Source organism: Chlorocebus sabaeus, chromosome 10 (genome assembly GCF_047675955.1).
Source record: "Chlorocebus sabaeus isolate Y175 chromosome 10, mChlSab1.0.hap1, whole genome shotgun sequence".
NCBI classification, from domain to species: Eukaryota; Metazoa; Chordata; class Mammalia; order Primates; family Cercopithecidae; genus Chlorocebus; species Chlorocebus sabaeus.
In genome coordinates, this window is record NC_132913.1 from 80,019,072 (window position 1) to 80,042,338 (window position 23,267).

The window sequence follows — 23,267 nt, forward strand, 5'->3', positions numbered from 1 at the left end:
GATAGTTAGACTGGAGAACAGGATCACCAGTCGGGTAGCTTCAGAAATTATGCCATGATATGAAAATTAACTGAGTTATACCTTGGGTGTTTGTCTGTTTGTACTATTTATAAGCTACGGATATTTCAGCGCATAAGCCAGGAACCTCCTTGAGGTCTGGGATTTTACTTGCTTTAATCATTAAGGGCATAAATGGCACAAAGTAGATATAAGTACATCTGTTAGTTTTTCACTTGCCCTCTCTATTCACCTTTTCCTTTGAAAATCATAACCCGGATTACCTGTGGGTATTTATGTTCTTCTCTCTTATGTTTCTGATGAATTAGCTTGATCCCTAAGCCTGAAGACATGAAGGAGGAGCAAGTATGGGTACACAGATTTGGGAAAATCAGAGTATAACCACCACAATTTGTTATGTAATCAGAGTCAAGGAGTGCATAGAGATATTGCTGTGACGTCTAGGAGACATAATTACACTATTTTCCTCTAGAATTAAAATGGAACCTGAGAGTATATAATATACGTAACATAAAAAGTTATCTTTTACTGTGCTAAGGGTGTTTGCACAAAAATAGAGTCTACCTGAAAGAAAAGGGTTTAATATGTGAAGATAAATAATTCTGGTAACATTGTTAGATGTCTTGGATCTGATTTTGCACACAGTCTGCCCTACTAAACTTCAGTTACACTTTCTTAAGTGAATCTGAGTTGGATTTTCTGTTATTAGCATCTTAGCTGATATAAAGTTAGGCAATTCACTTGTGTTCAGTGAGTGTTGAATTAATAAAAAAAAATTGCTTTGGAGACTGGAGAGTTGCATTCTTAAATGATTAAGTTACAGTACAGAAATACTTAACTTAGTGTTGATGGGTCTGCACATACTTCTAATAGTTTGCTACATGCTCTCCCCCTTCAACTATATGCAAAATTTCGAGAGGGCATGTTTATTTGCATTTCTCTGGGGTGAGGGAACAACATTTTCATCAGGCTTAAAGAATTATCTGACTTGTAACCTTGGAAGGAAAATGAAATGCAGAAAACTATAAATAAGAAATTATCAGCATTTGCATGATACGTATTTATAATCTAAATGACTGTTAAAAACAATTTTCAAACATTTTTTAAATTTGATTGCTAGAAGATATATTAAATACCATCTTACATATTTAACCTAATTTCAAAGTAAGACCCTTTAAAATATGTTGATTTTTATTTTGAAATAAAAGATAACCAGACTAAATTGACTTTGGATTATTACCAAATCAATTATCCCTTAGATTAGATAACACTGACACTTACATTTGTGGTGACATATTGACCACCAGCTTTCTACAGATATAGACACACTTTTTGAAATAGCAGCAAAGATCAAACTGAAAAATTTGATATATAGTAATAAATTTCAGTAACAAATTTAAATTTAATTTAAATTTAAGTTTGATCTAAAAATATTTTTCACAGTTATGAAATATGTTTCTCATTATCACTGTGACTGCGTCTTATTTTGTACCTAAATAATTTTTGCCACAGTAATTTTCACATGATAGATATGCCACCTGTTTATCTTAATATGTTAGTTTGCATAGGACTACTTTGGATATGGATTTTTGTCACTAACTTGATTTTGGTTAATACAAACTGCCACTGGAATGTTTATATTAGGATTCTTCTTCATTGCTATTTCACAATATCTGTTTTCAGTTCCGACAAAGACTTTTTGTGTTATTCTGTTTTCCATGATGCTGATAAAGACATACCAGAGACTTGGTAATTTATATAGGAAAAAAGGTTTATTGACTTACAGTTCCACATGGCTAAGGAGGCCTCACAATCATGGCAGAAGGTAAGAAGGAGTAAGTCATGTCTTACATTGATGGCAGCAGGCAAAGAGAGAGCTTGTGCAGGGAAACGCCTGTTTTTAAAACCATCAGATCTCATGAGACTTATTCATTATCACAAAAACAGCACAGGAAAGACCCACCCCCATAGTTCAGTTGCCTCCCACCAGGTCCCTCCCACAACATAACATGTGGAATTCAAGATGAGGTTTGGGTGGGGACACAGCCAAATCTTACCACTTTTTAACCAAAGAATTTATGTGTCTGGAAAAATGCAATTTGAAGGAGGAAAACACAATTAATAATAAAATATGCAATTTGAAGGCAGAAAAAAATTCTCAGTAATCTTTTTGTCCTTTAGGTGAAAACAGATTGTATTAAAGATTCTACTCAGATTTGAATAACAAATCATTGAGCAATTCCTTTTTGTTTAAATATGTTTTTAGAGTGTACTTTTTCAGAGAACGTAGTTAAACCTGTAACATGGTAGTTTTAATGTGATACAAGAGATAGTTATCCAAGGTTGATTCTACTGCGTAAGTAGTGTTGACTGAAGATCTCTTTTCCTATTCCCCTATTTGTAACAGCTCAAAAATTACTTAAGGTTGGTGGGAGCTAATAAATGAAAATGCCAAGAAAGTCTTTAGAGTATATTAGTTAAATGCTTGACTAATACAATGGACACTTTCCAGGGGGTTTTGATAGATTTCGGGGGTCATGCAAACCGAGCAGAGAAATACATGCTTAGAGAAGAAAATAGAAGATTTTAAGTAAATGTATAAAGAGTGATTAGTTCACTTTCATAAACTTTATGAAAATGTATCCATATAACAGTATTACATAGGTAAATTTAACTTTTGGAAAGTGTGGGATTGACTGTGGCTCTGGGAACCCGAACTCTTCTCTCACAGGATGCTGGACCAGTTGAGATAATAAATTTTTCACATCTCGTTATGATTCTAAGGAATTTCCTGCAAATACTTCCTTGCTAGGCGATCCAAACATACTGACTACAGCTTAATGGACCAGAAAAGATCACATAGCCCATGCGAGTACAATCACAAGTGTGTATAACAAGAGGAATACTATTAATTTACTGATCCATTTAGATTCTGTCTCAGGAGCTTGAACTAGATAAACACGAAACTGACCAGTGGTCTCGAAGTAGAAAATGAGGGGGGGAAAAAAAAAGAGAAAGACTGTGGGCATATCTGAGTTGTGCTAAAAGCAGATTACTAGAACAGGGACAAGAGCATTTACATTGCTAAGTGGTCAATGAAATAACTCAGGAATTAGAGATGAGAGTCCATTTTTCTAAATCATATTCCAGTTTCCATAAGCATTGTTTGTCATGAATTTCCATTATGTCTAACCTTCCATTTACAGAATAGGCATATATCACCAGTTTCATAGGTATTCTGATCATCTCCATCGCTTGAAATTTAATAAAACCAAATACCATTTATGGCGACATTCCACTACCCATTGTGGTTGTGGAATGACAGCAATGACATTTTCCAAAAAGCTGTAATTTCCTTGAGGGAAAGTACTGCACTATCTTCTTTTTCAGTACTTAATACATAGTACCCAATGCATATTTGTAAAATAAATGTGAGAAATAACTGTGTTCTGGATCTGGAAGTTGAAATAGAAAAAAATTATGAAGCCAAAGAAATGAAAACTTGGTATTCATGATAATCAAAATATGTCAGGGCAATTTTGAATAAGAGACATGCATTGAACATTTTCTTTAACCAATATCTATAGATCTCTGGTTGTGTTACATAATGAAAGAAAATTCAGTATTAAATTGAAAACGCTGTTTAGAACTTCCTTAAGGCCTGCGTATTGAGTATCCTGGAATTAAAGAACAGAATTGTAAAGTTCATGTTTCCTTTCCGTCTGTTGATTTGTTTTCCTCAATTGCTTTTTTTGTTGTCTGTGAGTGAATAAAAAAGACATGTTTAATGGATCTTTGTCCTTACTTGTGGTTTGGTGTTTGCTTGTGTTTGAAGAATCTGGTATTTTCTTTCTAGCCTCTAGAATTATGAGAAATAAATTTCTGTTTTTCAAGTCACCCAATCTATTGTATTCTTGTTATAGCAGTCTGAACTGACCCCATTCACCCCATGAGTACAATTTATTTTAATAAAAAAAATTATACTCGCTTTGATTTTGAAATTGTGAAATATGGAGACTGTTAGGAAAGTTTAGAAAAATGACCCTATTTTATTTAAGACAAATAAATCAATATTCTTCCAGATGTTTTTAATATAGCACAAGTACAAAGAATATATTTATTATTGAAATTTGAGTATTTTAAACTAAACGTATTTCTTGTTATAAGTCTAGCTGTGTACACACATTTGAAAGCTATTTATTTTTCATGACTATTTTTGGTAATATTAGACAGTCTTCTTCCTACCACCACTAGCAGTGATATTTTAAACTACCAATAATGTTGATAGGGTTTGTTCCTGTGAGTAGGCTGAGAATTTATCTTCAGCCAAAAGATGATATTCCTAGAATCTTAATTATTATTATTTTTCTTTTTCTTTGTCTTTGAGACTTCAGGCATAAAAATCTGTATTGGAATTAATACCTCCCTATGTATTTGGTTTATAATTGTTATATGTATGCAAATTGCTTGCTGTTAGCATCCATTATTCTATTTTCTTTAATTTGTGAAACTAAATTAAATGCTCTTCTTTATTGAATGTATAGATCATAGACTCAGATAGTGCAAATGACCTCCAAAGTTTACAACAAGTGAATGTTATGGCTTCAAGCCACTACTATAACTTTACATTTCTTTGTCTCTTTAATCTTTGAAAATAATTGATATCGCCGGCGCGGTGGCTCAAGCCTGTAATCCCAGCATTGTGGGAGGCCGAGACGGGTAGATCACAAGGTCATGAGATCGAGACCATCCTGGCTAACACGGTGAAACCCCGTCTCTACTAAAAAAATTAGCCGGGCATGGTGGCGGGCGCCTGTAGTCCCAGCTACTCGGGAGGCTGAGGCAGGAGAATGGCGTGACCCTGGGAGGCGGAGGTTGCAGTGAGCTGAGATCCGACCACTGCACTCCAGCCTGGGTGACAGAGCAAGACTCCATCTCAAAAAAAAAAAAAAGAAAATAATTGATATCATATACAGACATATGATTAAACGTTATGAAGCTATCATTTATTCTTTTTATATATGCTTGTAATGTATTAAAAAGTATGACTAATCTTTAGTCCAAGTTGTGCCATATATTTTGCACAACTTCTAGGTATCATGATTCAGGTTTCGGGGTCAACCTCTATGAATCTAATAGTTTTATTCAAAACAATAGAAAATAGTGTTGAAAATGGGAACAACTCTAGATAGCACTGACATGCATTGAGAACTGTACAAATACTTTTACCTTGATTTAAGTGAGATATGTAGTTGAATTCAAGTTCAAGGTGAGAGTTTGAGAATATTTGCCTGTCCTCTAATCATCCTATACCACCTGTCAGGATCCTGTTCATATGATTGCAAAATATACTTAAATAAGCTAAAGATTCCTGGGGGGAAAAAGGATGTATCATCAGACTAAATGTTTGGATGATTTCTCTTGGGGGATAAAGCAAACAAAATTAAATAGGCTGAGATCTCCATAGGAAACAAACATTAACTCTAAAATTAATTGGTTCTTTTCCAGGCAGCTCTTGAAAAGATCCAGTTTACAGCCAATAAATACAAAGTGTAAGAATAAGTCATCAGAACAGCATCATTGCCATTAATTTAACACTACAATGAAAACAGGTGGACCAGTTAATTCCCTACATTCTTATTATATTTAGCTCCATTACTAGCAACAGCTTCCCCTCCTTATTATAATAGCATTTAAACTTCTCTCTAAAATAAGTAAATAGTCTACCCAGGCGTTTGCCCTTTCAGAGGGATCTGAAAGGCAATTTAAGCACATTTAGAGGTAATCCCGTATCCTCCCAATAGAAAGGGAGGGGAGATAAGGGAAGAAAAGGCAACTTTATTCAAGATGGAAAGATACTAAGCAACTTGAATCCCAAATTAACGAGCTTTTCACCCTGGATATTACACAGGTATTTCAACTGTCCAATACCCCAGAGTAAAAATGAACATTAATACTCTATTCAACAGTTGTTTGAGAACAGATCTGCTGAACTATGGAAAAAAAGACAAGTCAGCTCCATCATTAAAAGCTAATATGTAAATGGATGATCAGGATCACTAATATGAAACAGGACAAGATGAACTAACAGAAGTCTCCACAGAGGAAATATGAATAATTCAATAAAGAAGAGAAAACTTAAAATAAAACTTTAATATTCTTATTACTTGAGAGGCTATTTTAATCTAAAGTAAGAAAGTGCTACAAACCAAAAGGAACAATTAAAAAAAAAAAGTGTCATTGAAAATTCAAATTATTTGTTAAATATAATTATGTGGAGGGTCCAAAAATATGGTTAAGCTGGAAGTCCAGAAAATAAAGTCAAAGGAATAAAGGAATTCTGAGTGAACACTAAAGATCTCAGAGCACACACACACACACGCACACGCACACACACACACAGAGTAGCCCCTTCTTATCTACAGGGATATGTTTAAAGACTTCCAGTGGATGCCTGAAATGAAGATAGCATTTAATTCTGTACATACTATGTTTTTTTCCTATATATGCATACCTATACCTGAGAAGTTCAAGTAATAAATTAGGTTTAGTAAGGGATTAATGAGAATTAATAATAAAATAAGACAATTGTAACAAAATGCCAGCATCACTACTTTTATGCTTTCAGTTCATTATGAAGTAAAATAAGGATTATTTGAATGCAAGCATGGCAATACCTTGACAGTGGGTCTCATTACCAAGGCAGCAACTAAGTGACTAATGAGCGGGTAGCTAGTATACAGCTAACCCCTGAGCAACTCAAAAGTTAGGAGTATCAACCCGCAGCACAGTCATGAATTTACATATAAGTTTTGACTCTCCAAAAACACACCTATTATTAACCTACTATTGATCATAAGCCTTACGGGTAACGTGAACTCTCTATTAACACATACATTTAATGTTATATGTATTATGTACTGTCTTCTTTCAATAAAATAGATAGACAATAGAAAGTGTTATTAGGAAAATCATAAGGAAGAGAAAATATATTTACTATTCATTAAGTGGAAGTGAATCATGGTAAAGTTCTTCATCCCATCCTGAGTGGATGGCCGGGGTGATGCAAGATTTCCTCATGCTACTCACAAAGACATGCCACTTAAAACGTACGGATTGGTAAATTCTGAAATTTTCAGTTTAATATTTTTGGACCATGGTTGACTTCAGGTAATCAAAACCACGGAAAACAAAACCACAGACAGCAAGGCACCTACTGTTTATACACGGCATAGATTCAGGAGCTCAATCACTGGACAATAGTAATTTCATAGTAGAAGAATAAACAATGAAGAGAAAAATAACAAATATTTTTAAGTATAGGGTTGAAATTCTTGACATATTGTGATGTGAAGAACATCCTAAAATCTTCCAGAGAAACAGTTAACATCAACAGCATCAGAATAATAATTGAAGCAACCTGTCATGAGCAACACTGAATGCTAGAGGTCTAAAGCAATGTCTTCGAAGTTTCATGTGGAAAGTTCTTATGAAAGTGTTATTATTATCTTATCAATCAAAAGTGATGGTAAACACTTTTAGGCATTCACATAATTAGGACATTTACCAGTGGCCCCACTCTACCTCATGAAAATTGTACAAGGCTGTTTGATAAAGCATAGAGAAAAAAATAACCTAAGAAGTAGAAAACGTGGAGTCATAGGAGAAATGGAAGCTTGGACTGGCCCCCAAAGGAACAGAAAAAGCTAAGAGATAACTAAAGCTAAGCAAGTTAAACTTGATAGGAGCCATACAAATATATACATACACACATGTATATACATATCTATAATATGAATACATGTATGTATTCATCACCTTAAAGAATCTATGTAAATGTAAAAGAATCTAGTATATTTATCTAAATATATATTTAGATTTAGATTATATAAATATATATTTAGATAAATATATACTTATATATTATATAAACACATATATAGTTTATTATAAATATATATTATCTATATGTATTTATATAGATAATATATATTATCTATACATATTTATATAGATAAATATATATTATCTACACATATTTATATAGATAAATATATATTATCTATACATACTTATGTAGATAAATATATATTTAGATAGGTTCTTTAAGATGATGAATATATATGCTTGTTAAAATATATTTAGCTAGATTCCTCAAGGTGATGAAGCAAGGGCTTGAGCTTATTATTGAAAATTATAAAATTAATCACAAAAGAACATTTAAAAATAAATGGTTAATAGTTGTTTCTTTTCTGAAGCATCATACAGAGACTCAGGAGACATATTTAACTTTTTCTTTAATATTCTAGTACATAGGATTTTTTAAATCTATGAATATCATGAATGATAATATCAGTAATAAAGATTCAAAAGGATTAAAAAAATTATGTTTGCTGTTTATTACATTTACTCAATACATATTTACTGAGTGCCTAACTCAAGTCAGGCATGCTGCTAGATGCTAGGCAGTGAACATATATATTTCTTGGCACTCAAAATACCAGCATGGTAGTTAAGAATGCAAACTTTAAACTCAAACTGCTTATGTTTTTATTTCTAATAACTAGTCCTTTGTGACATTTTGGGTTTTTATTTCTATTCTAATAACTACTCATTGTGTGGCATTAGAGTTGAATAATCTCTTTGTTTCTCAGTTTCTTCTTCTGGAAGAGTAATGGTGGCACCTACTTTCTTAGGGTTGTTGTGAGTATAACACTAGTAAGCATTTAGAAGCATGCTTGTCACATGACAACTGTCATAAAAACACAAACTATTATTCCTATCTTTATTATCTAATGGGAACAACACACAATTCTAAAAATCTCTACAATAAAGTGAAATGAGCCTATTAATTTTATATACCTTTTGTCATGAGAATACGTATCAGTGTAATGAAACATGTGCCTTTATTTTTAAAGTATTGTTTGTAAGGGAGAAAAAATAGCTTCTCTTTTAAAAACTGAACACTGAGGGGATGAAGAATGCTGTAGAAATACACTTACCCTCATAGCTCAGAAACCTAGACTCCAGGCACCAAACATATTCTGTGCAGTCATTTACATGAACCATCTGTAATCTGGCATCTGCATTCCAGATTTATGATTTAGAGCCTTAGGAACTTTTTTAAAAGCTCTAAACCTTCACTTTTTTTTCACTAAAGTCAACTTATTTTAGGGTGCCATCTCTGCAATACAATTATACTGTAGACCCTCCATATCTATGGGTTCTGTATCTATAGAGTCAACCAATTGTGGATGGAGAATATTTTGGAAAAAAATACCTGTACTTAAAACACACAGTTTTCTTGTTATTATTTTTGAAGAAATATGTCATAACAACTATTTACATAGAATTTACATTGAATTTATAATTCAATTTACAAATTACATAGAATTTACAATAGAAATGTACAGTTGTAAATTATATTTCCATTGTAAATTCTATGTGAAGGTATAAGTAATCTAGGTATTATAAGTAATCTAAACATGATTCAGTGTATACAGGAGGATGTGCATAAGTTACATTCCTCGTTTTATATAAGAAACTTGACCATCCATGAATTTGGATATCTACAAGGAGTCCTGGAACCAAACTCCCATAGATACAGAAGGATGTCTTTATATCTTTATTTTTAGGTTTTTTTTTTTCCTGACTAAATTATATGTTTTCTTTTTAAATTACATAATTATATTTTATGATTGACTTTTTCTGCTACTCTTTCTCACAAACATTAATAATTATAGTCTTTTATAATTTGTATTTGAGAACTCAGTAGATGGGGTCTTTTCTGTGATGACGTCTGTATTAACTTGTGGCCAGAGAACTGAAGTCTTTTTTCAAGTCCCTCAGTTCGTCAGTTTCAATTTGGCTTGAATCAAATGACTTCGTTGTTGTTTTTGAGACAGAGTCGCTCACTCAGGCTAAAGTACAACGGTGTGATCTAGGCCCACTGCAATCTCCCCATCCTGAGTTTAGGGAATCCTCCCACCTCAGCCTCTAGAGTAGCTGAGACTACAGGCATGCACCACCACGGCCAGCTAATTTTTGCTTTTTTTTTTTTGATAGAGATGGGTTTCACTATGTTGCCCAGGCTGGTTTCCAACTACTGAACTCAAGCAATTCACCTGCCTTGGCCTCCCAAATTGCTGGGATTACAGGCATGAGCCACCGCACCAGGCCAGGGATCAATTTTAAGGCAGTGAATTTCCAAATATATAGCAAAGCAAATGTTGAGTTGATGAATTCTGAGGCTCCATACAGGACAAAAGATGCCCATCTTATCCAGTTATTTCCTTACCTTGTTCTTCAATAACTTGATTGCAATCTCTTCCTAACCTGATCTTCACACTGCTGCTAGATTAATATTGATTATACGTTACTTTCATTGCATCACTTTCATGCTGAAGGACAGTTTTATCTCAAGGGGAAGCCCAATGTACTCTGCTCCTTAATTTGTTTATAACTAAAGTATGCAACTATATCCCATTATTGTTTAGCAGCACTCTACACTATGTAATACAGAAGTTCAGTTGCCTTCCTGTCTCCACCATTATGCTCATTCTTTTTATTTCTGAACTTTTGCTTTTCCTCATATTATTTGCTGGAATGTTCTCCATTATGCCTGTTATGTAACCAACTAATATATATCGTTTCAGCTCTTAGCTCCTCAATATTCCAGGAAAACTTCTTTAACTCTTCCTTACTCTTTTATATAACATCCTCTGCTTGTTTTATGTGTAACAACATTTTATTTCCAACTGAAGTTTACATTCATTGAAACCAAATACTTTGCTCTCTTGTGTTTCTTGATAACCCTTCAGTGCATGGTAAACATATGTCATATACTTGTTCACTATCAATTAATTTTTGAGGATGTAGTAAGTTATATAAGTAAGTTATTAAGCTGCCACACTGTGGAGAAAATCTTCTTACTGTTTACTCTGTGGAAAATAAGAAGCCAGTGCAGTTTATACTTTCAGTATGATAAGAGCAGGAGAAAAAGTTGTGCATATAGAAAATATACTTTAATATAAGTTGTAGTAATAAGTATTATCTCGGTTGTATTTGCAAACGTAGACTGAAACCTGACTGGAGGTAGGGTCTTCTTGGAAGGCAAGAAGGGTTACTTTTGACACTACATATGGTAACCAGGACACAAGAATGGACTCAGAGTGGCTAAAGTTCACACAAAATAGAAATAGACAACAGAAGACAAATTAATTAACACATAATGAGTAATATCACTGTTACATGGATGAATATCAGTAAGTTTTGTATGGTTAGTGAATTTCCTCCTTTTGTCTCTTTACTTGAGAACTCCAATTATAAACAGAAGTTACATGAGGACTTTTCTATGAAAATGTATTATCACATTAACTAGATATGTTTTAGTCTATATTAAGAGACATGTTTAAGGTCTATACTAGTAGCATAATTTATCTATCTAGTTGTACCTTAATGGGAGGCAAAAGTTACGTAATGAGCATGGAATTAGAACTAGGGTAGCTAGATGAATCAATCAATCAATCATTTAATTGAATAAGATATTTACAGTTGTTGATTCTAACTGCTAGATTCATCTCCATATCAGGGATTGCCTTTACATTAAAAATTTTCAATATTGGCAGATGAATGGATAAGATTCTCTATCCCATGGCAGTGCTTAGATAAAAACTGATTTGGCTTTTTATGCTTCTGTGACCAAGCAACAACTTTTTTCACAAACAGAATTTTATTTCATGTTTTACTGTAATGGCCAACACCTCACGATAATACTGACCAGGGAGAATAATAATGGGCAACTATTTTGACTCACTTTCATGAGAATGCCTCCCCAATTTACTATTAATGTAATACTGTTACTTCTTTTGTTTTGGCTCTGCCTTTAGAAGGCATTGAGACATACTGCTGGACCTAGCACTAAGAAGATGTGAGTGCTCTGCCTGAATCCTGACTACAGGGAGCATTGTGATATATTTCTTGACCCATTACAATGTTTTTATAATACATGTCTGCAATATTGCTTTTTTATGTATTCAAACTGTCTTTGAACTGAAAGTGTAAGTGTCTTGTATGTAACATTGCTTAGTACACTTGTTAAATTTAGATTTTATAAACTAAATGTCTCTCCACTAATTTTTATTTGAACAAAGTGCAGAATCACTGCAGAAAAAGATAAAAGGTAGGATTGCTAATATAGGAAAAAACCAAATAACATCAAATGCAAGGATACCATACTAAAATCAGGTGTATTAAGTGAAAATGAATGAGAATGTATGTCTAAGGCTTGACATTCTTCATCATTTTTTCCCTTTGGGTTTACAGAATGTTGGCAGCTAGAGTTACACTCTCCAGGCAGGAAAGTGGAAGAGACCTCTCTGGATTTTTTTCTTCTTTCTTTTTTTCTTTTTTAGACGGAGTCTCACTAGATCACCCAGGCTGGAATGCAGTAGCACAATCTCAGCTCACTGCAACATCCACCTCCCTGGTTGAAGCAATCTCTTGCCTCAGTTGCCTGAGTTGCTGGGATTACAGGCAGGCACCACCACACCCAGTTAAGTTTTGTATTTTTAGTAGATACGGGGTTTCACCATGTTGGCCAAGCTGGTCTCGAACTGCTAACCTCAGGTGATCTGCCCACCTCGGCCTCCCGAAGTGCTGGGATTACAGGCGTGAGCCACCATGCCCGGCCCTCTGGAAATTTGAATAGCCTAATGAGAAATACCTAAAAATAATGAGATGTTCGTGTCCCAGTGACAAAGTTCAGCCAAGTTGCCCCCATGATAAACCCCACAGTTGACAAGGTTTACTTATGAACGCAGAATAGAATCTATAAATAATTATGTTGGCATTTTGATCTCTCTCTTTTTTTCTTTTTTTTACAGGAATATAACATAGTTAATAATTAATTATCTAAGATCTTGTCATTTAGAAAAATGTTACCCCAAACTTTGGTATACATTTTGCTGATTTATAAACTATATATATTATATGACATGGATAACAGGATCCCAGAATTTAACAGTTACTTCTCAATTATTTTTATAAAACTTAGTAGTATCGATATTTCTGGAAGCCTCTTCTACCAAGAAACATGAAAATAAATGAACATTTAGTAAAGGTTAAAGAATACATTTTTCTCAAATATTTTCTCCCTCAATTCTCAATAATATTTTTGGACAATATAGTTTATTTAATTAACTACATTATCTAATATAGATACATTCACTTTTATATTTTTATATTTCATGCTTCAAAAGATTAGTAGAGTGAAAAATATTAAAAATGCCACTTTAATCTTGATAGAAAATATGTGTTGTTCAAGAAAATAGCAAGTTTTCCCATTATAAAACAATACAACTATTTTATAAAAAGAAAAGTAAATGGAACAGTTTTAAATGTTTTATTCAGTGATGGTAACATCTAAAAGACCCTCTTCCCACAAAATTGCAATTTTTTCCATATTAAATGTAACATCCTACAGGGTCTTAATTTTAATTGATCATGCCATGTTAGTGTGATTAGTTTTCATAATCTTATTTTTATTTTATAGAAGTCTTGACCTATGTATGTTAGGCTTATTAAGTTGACCTAAAGTAAATTATTCTTGGATGTCCAGTTTCTAATTTGGAATATACACGGAGTGAGTATTAGTATAGCTAGACTTAAACATAAGAAACAAAACATCATTTTTTAAATATAATCATGTCTATTTTTTTCATTAAATGCCCACATGTTCACCAAAAATCTTAGGAATTCTCTGCATAATATTTGTTTCGCTAAACAGTTTTTTTTTTTTTTTTCACTCCTGGATATTAGAAGAATCTGCTTAAATATTTTATCTATTAATTTATATTTATTTTTTCAGAAAATGATTTAATGTGAGAACATACACTTCTAAGGATTTAGATCTAGATAACCTCTACCCGTTCCTTATAGCTGCAGTTTCCCCACACATCTGCTCCTCAGGAGAGAGGGATTTATCCTCTTCTTAAACTGTTATGGGAAAGCCACATCTGAACCATGAATATTTTTCTACTTAGTATTTCACATGTTCGTTTTTAAAATGCCTGATCAAATGAAAATTGAATAAGACTAGATTATTCTCTCTCCAAAGAACATTAGGAAATGATACATGTTCCTCATTCAAATTTTAACTCTCCTCAATTCTGAGGTCTCTGAGAGCAATTAATCTTGTATTTCACATTCATAAAATTTTTGTTATGTCCTGTATAAATTTCACAGTCTACTTGACTCCTTCTTTTCCCCCCATGAGAAGAGAATGCCACATTTAAATCTTTAAATTAATAATTGCTAATATATAAATATCTCTAATTTTCTACTAATGTAGGAACAACTCACATCTCACTCTGGAGCAACATACATGCTAACAGACATTGAGAAGGGGTAATGAACAGCAGAATGGGTAATGCACAGCTTTTTAAAACCTCTCCTATGTGAATTTATTTTTTTACTCTAAAAAGTCTACTCTTGGTTGTATTTAAAAATATATCAATGCAAATTTATTATCACTTGTTATAAGGAAGTGTTTGAAATATGTAAAATTTTTAGTAGAAAAAATACAAAATTGAAAAAACTTTTCTTAAAATGTTAGCTAAGTGTGTTTCTATGTCCTACAATGCTATAACTAATATTAATATATTATATTTTCCCATTGTGTCCAACATTGAACACTAAACTATTTTTATTCCCATTTTATAAATGAGGATGCTAAAGCCCATAGGTCATCAATGAATTGCAAAAAGGTCACCCAATTGTAACATATGCAATATAGTACTGGAAAGATCAATTATCCATTCCAAAATTCAGTCACAATTTCCATTTCTTGAAAAATATATTCACTTCTCCCTCTCATTGTGACAATTCCTTGTTAGTCAGTGTACTTATTGTCTATATTTAAAGACAGAGAGATAGAAAAGCAAACATAAGTATGCAGATGTTATAATGAGGAATTCATACAAACTCAGCAATCTTTAGTTTTAGAAAAAAGGACTGCAGATGCAATCATTGTTACTTAATGGCAATAATTGAATTTTAATATAGATTAAAACATAGAAAAAACATCATTTTAAAATAGAAAAATACGATTTTTTTACCTTTCAGATTTTGCAGTTCATTCTGTTTCCCACATCCACTTTCTAAAATAAATGCACCATGCTATTTGAAGGTGAGAAACCTTGACTCTTCCCTCTAAAAGCTCATAATTCTTGATGAGAGGGAAGGGAAATAGCCTAACTATGTCCTCAAATATGCCCTTTCTACCATCTAATTATCTTGAACATTCATGAATTTTCTTTCCCCATCTCTCATTATTAATTTTTCCTGTAAAACACAGTATTTTAATATTGTTTACTCTCCTTTTATTGTTTATTAACACAGAAAAGCTATTATATTTATTATTCTAGGTTATACAAAATGATATCACTTTAATGAAAAGGCTCAAATATTTCTAGTCCTTAACTTATAAACCTTAGTGGTTACTAGATAAACAGGTTGAAGGTGGGATTAGTGCTTGGGAAATCTACAGATAAAATTAAGTTGTCTTTCTCCACAGCAACTCAGCACCAAGTAAAACTCAAAATGTCCTTCACTGATGGCATATTTTGAATACCAGCCATTAATCTAAACAAAACAATGTCATTTTGATTAGTGCAATGTGAAGTTGGAATGTATTTCCAGGCAAGTGAATTCATTACATTATCAAAGGCCAACAAATAAGTATGCTAAAAAAGTTTAACTGAAGTCACCCAACACGTGAAAATAAAAACACAATTAAGATACAGATAGTGCAGAAAAACTCATGATGAAAAATTGTAGTAGTGAATGCTATAAAACATAGGGATTTCCCAGGGCCTAATGCTAAACACTGTTAGTTTACATAGTCAAAACTGTTAACAAAATAATTTTAGTGGTAGTATATTTTCTAACACTATCTTTCTAACTATCTATCTATCTATCTCTCTATCAATCAATCAATCATCTATCATTTATCTACTTACCATCTTTCTCAAATTGAAAACAATGGAGAAATATATCTATGCATTTTATCCAGAGGAACTCCATGTCATAAATTTATTCCTCATGCTCATGATCTTATGGTTCTCGAGAGTATCAAAATATTGCATAACCAGATAATGGTAAATGGCAGAAATTCATGTTCTACAGGCAAAATCACTAGCAAAGCACCTAGAGTAGAACAATGTTGGGTTTTTGACTCCTTACAAGGGGTTATGCCTGCTATGGGCACACGTAAAATGACTTGGTAAGAATATTCTAGGGATGGGGCTTGTGTATGCTGATTCTGGACACAATTCAAGGAAGGAGGGTTTTGCGTTACACTGGATGGCATTAAGTGGCAAGGATAGTTCTATGATTATCTTCACTCTTGTCTAGAAAGTGATGGTAATTGAGTGAAGCTAAAATGGCAGTTGTTAATGAAGAAACAGTCACTCATTTTAGGCAAGACAGAAGATTGTTCAGACATGCCTGTGGTTTGGACAATGAATTGTTTGTCTGAATTGTTTGTCAATGAATTGTTTGTCAATGAATTTTTGTCTTGTTCCATTAAGGGCACAGAATAATCTTGTCTGGTGGCGTTTTGTGAAATTGTCTCTATACAACAGGATAAGATCTTTGTCTAGTTGGAAAGAGAGCTTGCAACACAAATGGAGCCCTAGCTATTCGTCAGCTTGTGGCTATCAGAGTCTGGTTTTCTTTTCTCTTTCTCGCAGATTTTCTCAAATTTTATTCAAATCTCACTCTGCCTTTGTCTTGCTCAAAACTTCACACAATAAATGGCATTAAATTGCTGATATAAAATCTATGCACCGATGAGTCACTAATCTTTCTCAGAGAGAGTGCTATTCTGAGGGGATTGTGACAAGCATATGAAAAGAAAAGTAAGATGGAAACATAACAATAACTATGTCTTGTTTTAAACCATTAAATCTGTAGTAATGTGTTACAGCAGCAAAATACCACTGATGCCATCAACTTTGTACAGCACTTTAGAATTGCTTAACATTTTCATGTGATCTGAGTGGTTGTTTGTTTTCTGTCAGGAGGAATATGGCTCTGCATCATGTGTTGGTCACTTCTTTTAAAATAGTTTGTGCATTTTTTAGAACAAAAGCCATATTATACACATAACATAATACACGATATTCAACTTGGAAGAAATTCAGTTCATATTAATCAAGTGGATGAAAACAGAGAAGAGTATGATTATTGGATATAGCCTATGTCTACTGTCTTTAAGACAACAGAAAGTGAAAGGATGTTTTGGGACTTCATTTTGGGGAACAGCAAAATTTGATTGACGCATGCCTACTCTGAGTTCTTGACTGGATCAATGTAGTGAACCAGAAAAATTTAATGACTAAATTTTAGGGACACTTATATATGTATCATAAGTTGTTATAAGAAATGTAATGTTGAAAATGTGTTTTCCTACTAATTTTAGCATAATTTACTGTAAGTGCAAACATTGACTAAGTATGTATATGTAGATGTGTAGAGTGGAAGGAATTAAATATTTCTAAAATTCATAATGAATAAGTTAATGTTTAAGAAGAAACATTCAGTTTTATTGATGGAAAATATTTTAAGAAGAGAAGAAAATCAAAGTGTACTGAGAATAAAGAGAGACTGTGGTCAATGTTTTTTTGATTAATATCGCAAAGAAAATTAGAGTCAAACATAAGAGAATATGCAGTGAAAAGATTCCTTATTGCAAAATTCCAGATGGTCTGACAATTTAAAAAATATATACTGATTTTGAGACACTTCTCCCTTTCTTCCTTTTGTATTCATTTCTAATATGGAGAGAGCTACTTATTGCTCAAGGATTATGGGTAGCAACTATTGTTTTATTCCAACAATAGATATTATCTAATAAAATACAGATTCAGTTGAAGAAATTACATTTTGAAATTCAATCTTTTCTCTATATTAGTACTACTGAAGTAAGTTTTTTTAAAAACATTATTAGTCCATAAAATATATGCTGGTCTTACTGTTTTTTCTAACTCAAGGAATTATACTATTAACTATCTAGGTTAATTTACATTGTGAACCTTCAAGTCTGTAATTAATCCACTCTTCAAAATTATATAAGGGCACATCTGATGTCTCTAGAGGAACTGGCAATGTAGGTGTCGCCTTGACACTTTTATTTTCTTAGTGATGTTTCCTCTAACACATGGAAATGTTGTATAAGATGAAGGAATAACTTTGCTTTGCCCATTTCTCAAGGATAAATGGAAGACAACACTAAAACATGGGTTGGCATTTGAAGTATATGTCAATTACCATAAAATTATTGTGTAATTTATAACATCCTTTCTAATAATGACCCAATAAGATGAAGAAGAATAATGGTTAGGTAGGAATAAACTTAGTTTCAGTGTAGCCAAATGATATTTTTTCTTACAAAAATACATATGTATTATTTATTTCAAGAGTACTTGGGTTGACACCAGCCAAGTGTATTCTAGGTAAATTATTTTTTCGTGATTATATGGAAAATAAAAGTATTTCAAGAGGATGACCTACTTAATACCACTCTAGAACATAGGCTTAAAGTTATTTTTACGTAGAGAGACTACGAAAGGTACTGGATCTCTAGTTAACCTGATCAATGGAAAGTTACTTCCTGGTACTTTCCAGTCAATTTTGTAAGTAGTTTCCACTACAGCTTCTAAAAGTATTTACTTACTTTTCTGTTCTGTGTCAAAACCCAGTCTTTCTTCCCCATGAAATCTTAATAATAGAAGGAACTTCTCCATGAGACAGAGTTGGGCTTGGCAAACAGCTCTGCATGACTAACTGTGAGAGCCTGGTAAATACCTTGTAAGTTTCATTTTGCTGGTTAGAATCTCAAAGTCATTGGCTAGCTAAATGTAGAATGAGAAATACATGTTAAGTGTTTAGCCAAGTATGTCTTTCCTAGTAAGCACCTAATCAATGAAAGGGGCCACAGTTACTACTACTGTATCAGAATCAATTTCTTGGTTCACTATCAAGATAATTTGAATTTTTTACATGGGTTCTTCTAAGGTGGTATTATCCTGAATTTCAACTCATGATCAATTTTTGAGAAAATATTGATGTCTCTTGCCTGCCATGCTTTGATAGTTTATTGAGTGCCTTCTATGTGCTAGATTGATTTAGATGAATTAATAAAGTATTATCTTTGCAAAATTGAAAAAAGACAGATCCATTTGACAATATATTGTATTGTGTCATCAGTAGTCTAAGACAAATTTGTAGAATTATGACATGGCAATCGGTAACTAATAACAGCCTCTCTGATACCTCCAGCTTTCCTTCCTGTAGCTCTTTTGTTTCTCTGGTGCCTGCAAACCTTTGACTCTCTATCTCTTTGGTTCGTTATTTCTAGTTCCAAATATAAAAGTCTGAGGGTCTACCACCAATTCCTAGTTATTAAATCCATCATAAAATAAGTATATTTCCATTTATCTTATTAATTCTCAGGAGTTTTATACTTTATATTTTTATTTTATAAAAGCAGTTTAGGCCGGGTGCAGTGACTTATGCCTATAATCCCTGTACTTTGGAAGGCCAAGCTGGGAGGATGGCTTGAGCCCAGGAGTTTGAGACCAATGACGGCAACATAGTGAGACCCTGTCCTTACAAAATATTTAAAAATTAGCTGGGTGTGATGGTATGGTGGTACATACCTGTAGTCCCAGCTTCTCAGGAGACTAAGGCAGAAGGATTACTTGAGCCTAAGAGTTTGGAGGATGCAGTGAGTCATTACTGCACCACTGTACTCTAGCCTGGGCAACAGAGTGAGATGCTGTGTCAAAAACAAAAACCAGCCTTTATTGTGAGCAGACTTACTGAGATCCACATGCCATGTGATAAACTCAAAGTATGCAAATCAATGAATTCTAGCATATTCACAGTGTTATGCTTCCATCACCACAATAAACCATAAAGCAATTTTATTATTTAAAAAGAAACCAAGCACTACTTAGCCATCACCCCTGAATTTTCCTGTTCCTCCCAGCTCTAGGCAACCACTAATCTTTGTGTCTCTGTAGATTTGCCTGAACATTATAAAATAATTCAATATAGAGTCCTCTGTGACTGGCTTCTTTCACTTAGCGTAATTTTTCAAAGTTCATCCATGTTTTAGCATGTATAAATAGTTCATTTCTTATTATTGTTGAATAATATCACATTGTTTGGCTATACTACATTTCATATATTTATTTATCAGTTGCTGGATTTAAGGATGTTTTCATCTTTTGTCTATTATGAATTATGCTTCTATAAACATTTGTGTACATGTACTTTTTTGGATTATACATTTTCCTTCTCTTAGGTATATATCCAGGAAAGGAATTGATGATAATTACATTTAACTGTTGAAGAAACTTCCCAATGGTCTTTCAAAGCAGCTGCACCATTTACATTACGACCAGCAGTTTATGAAGGTTACAATTTCTCTACATTCTTACCAACATTTATTATCCCTCTTTTTGATTATAGCCATCCTAACAAGTGTGAAGTGCTATTTTTTTGTTTACATTTTGTTTCTCTTACTGCTAATGATGTTGCACATATTTTCATGTGCTTCATAGTATATCTTCTTTGGAGAAATGTCTATTCATACATTTTGTTCACTTTTTAATGGAGTTATTTGACTTTTTAATTTATGATCATTTTTCATGTATTGTAGATAAAAGACATCAGATATATGATTTGGAAAAATTTTCTCCAGTTGTCTTTGTTATCTTTTCACTTTCTTGATGATGTCTTTTCTAGCACAAAAATTAATGTTGATGATATTCATTTTTTCCTTGGTCACTCCCTTGTGCTTTTGTGTAGTTGTTTAGTTTTTAATATAAAAGTAATAAGTAATAAGTGTGGAATATTAAGAAATAAAATAAATTTAAAGAGAAACAGTTTTCTTCATTTTACCATTCAAAAACAATCACTGTCAATATTTTAATATATTCTTCCCCTTGTTTTTCCATTCATTTGTATAAACTTTATATTTTTGAATGTACTTATTATGGCTATTTTTAAAATTAATATTATATAAGGTATTATCTAGTCCCAAATTATCTTTTAAACAATGTCCTCTATAACGTGCTGTTGTACCCATTTGTCATAATTTAGCTTGACCATTACTCTAAAGTAATATTGGGCCTTTAGATGATTTCCATTATAAAATTATTTTTATACTTTAAATTATTTCATCAATCAAAAGTCCCCAAAGTGGAATTATTATGTAAAAGAGCTATGAATATGTTTAATGCTCTTGATGCAAGTTGTCAAGCTGCTTTCCTCCAAAGATACACCAATTTATACCACACTGGTGGTAATTGTGTTTTGTCAGTGCCTTCTGTTTATATTTACCTTTTCTAAGTCTTAGCAGATTAAAGGGTTTTGCATTTTACATGTGAGAGTACATTTTTCAATTTTTATTTCATTTCATATATTTTTATTAAAATAAATATTTAATAAAAGTAAATATGCTTTCACAATTTGAAGTTGGGCTACTTTAAAGTCTATGTATCTCTCTTCTATACTTAATACTAGACTCCACCCATCAACATCTTGAAGAAGGTATTTTTCTCTGCTAGGTTTTGGTTTTTCTAACAGTATATGATAGAAAAAAGGTAGTATTTTGTGAAGGAAAGAAAAAACTATTTTTTTGTACCTTCCATAATGGTTCTAATGCCCTCGTCAACACTTTCCAAAAAAATGTAATGACTTAGTAAGTTAAATGGAAAAAAATACCTGGAATATATTATGATAGCACACTACAAAAGCAGTGGAATGAATGATCTGGAGTTGTGAAATATGAGTTCTACATTAGGAGATAAAATGACAAGAATGAAAGGCAGAATGCTCTAGATAATACACTGTCAAACATCACTCCTAGAATTTACTTCATTTAATACCTGTGCAATGTACTGACAAGAATGATGTATTATGTATTATTTTTAAAAATTCTTCAATAACCAGGAAAGTAATAAACAGATCTTTTGACCCTAGACCCAGAAATAATTATGATTATCTGTGCTATTTAGCTTAAAAGAATCAGTCACCACTCATGGTCTATTACTTCAAATATAATATTTGATAATCTGTACATACCAATAATTGATGGTCATTCAACCTTAGAATGCTTCAAATTGGCTCAGTTATCCTTAAATGAATAGTCAAGTATATTGTTACTTTTCTATTATCCACCTGTGTTAAACCTACCTAAGTATGAATTGCCAAATGGTGAACACATTGATTTTATCTGCTATGAATAAGGCTTGGAAAAATCCAATTATTTTGGACAAGTAAATATATTTCATTGAATAGAATACTAGAAAGCAAGACATGTAAATATCTTACAGTATAGATGTTTCTGTCAAATAAAGCTAGAACCATGTTTTATACCTAGCTGTCATTTGGTCTATCTTGTTTTGGGCAAACAATTTGCCATGGTTCTAAAACATAATAGAAATTTTTCTTTGGTTCCAAAGGCATTAATAAAAACATTTTTAAAAACGTGAAAAAAATTTTGAAACATATAAGTGTATGCATACACATGAACTTTTAATGGCTATATTATATAACTTTATTAAGTCCTGAACAACACTTTTATTGTACATTTTCAGCTCACAATTATCTTCAGTCCCATAGAGTTTGTTTCTCTGTTATTTTTTGTAGTTCATCCTGTTCTCCACTATTAACAAAAGCATGAAGTTTAAGTATTGCATGTCCAGATCCTGAGGTTACTACAGGATTTTACACTATGTTTAGTCCACATTAGTACATTAGACCTTTACTTTTTTGCGTTCTAATAGAGGCAAGAATCATGGTAAATTTTCCATTGTGGATACATTTTAATTGTTATTGGTGGAGAGATGTGGTATTGACGGTAATAAAGTCATTCGTACATCTAAGCTCAGACAAAAATGTCATATAACATTCTCTAAATGACTAAAATGGAAGCAAAAAATTATCCATTAAGAAATTTAAGCTTAAGCATCAACACATCAAAATTCTCTCATATTCTCTTGTATTTTGTTTAATAACACATCAATAATGAATTTGATAATTCCCCAAATCTTAGTTACCAATCTGGGGCATAATTTAATCAATAGAATGTGGATAAGAAAAGTGCCCTTGAGATAAAAGCCTGTTCTGTTACCTCTAGTTGGATGCAAGTTGGGCATGGTGGCTCATGCTTGTAA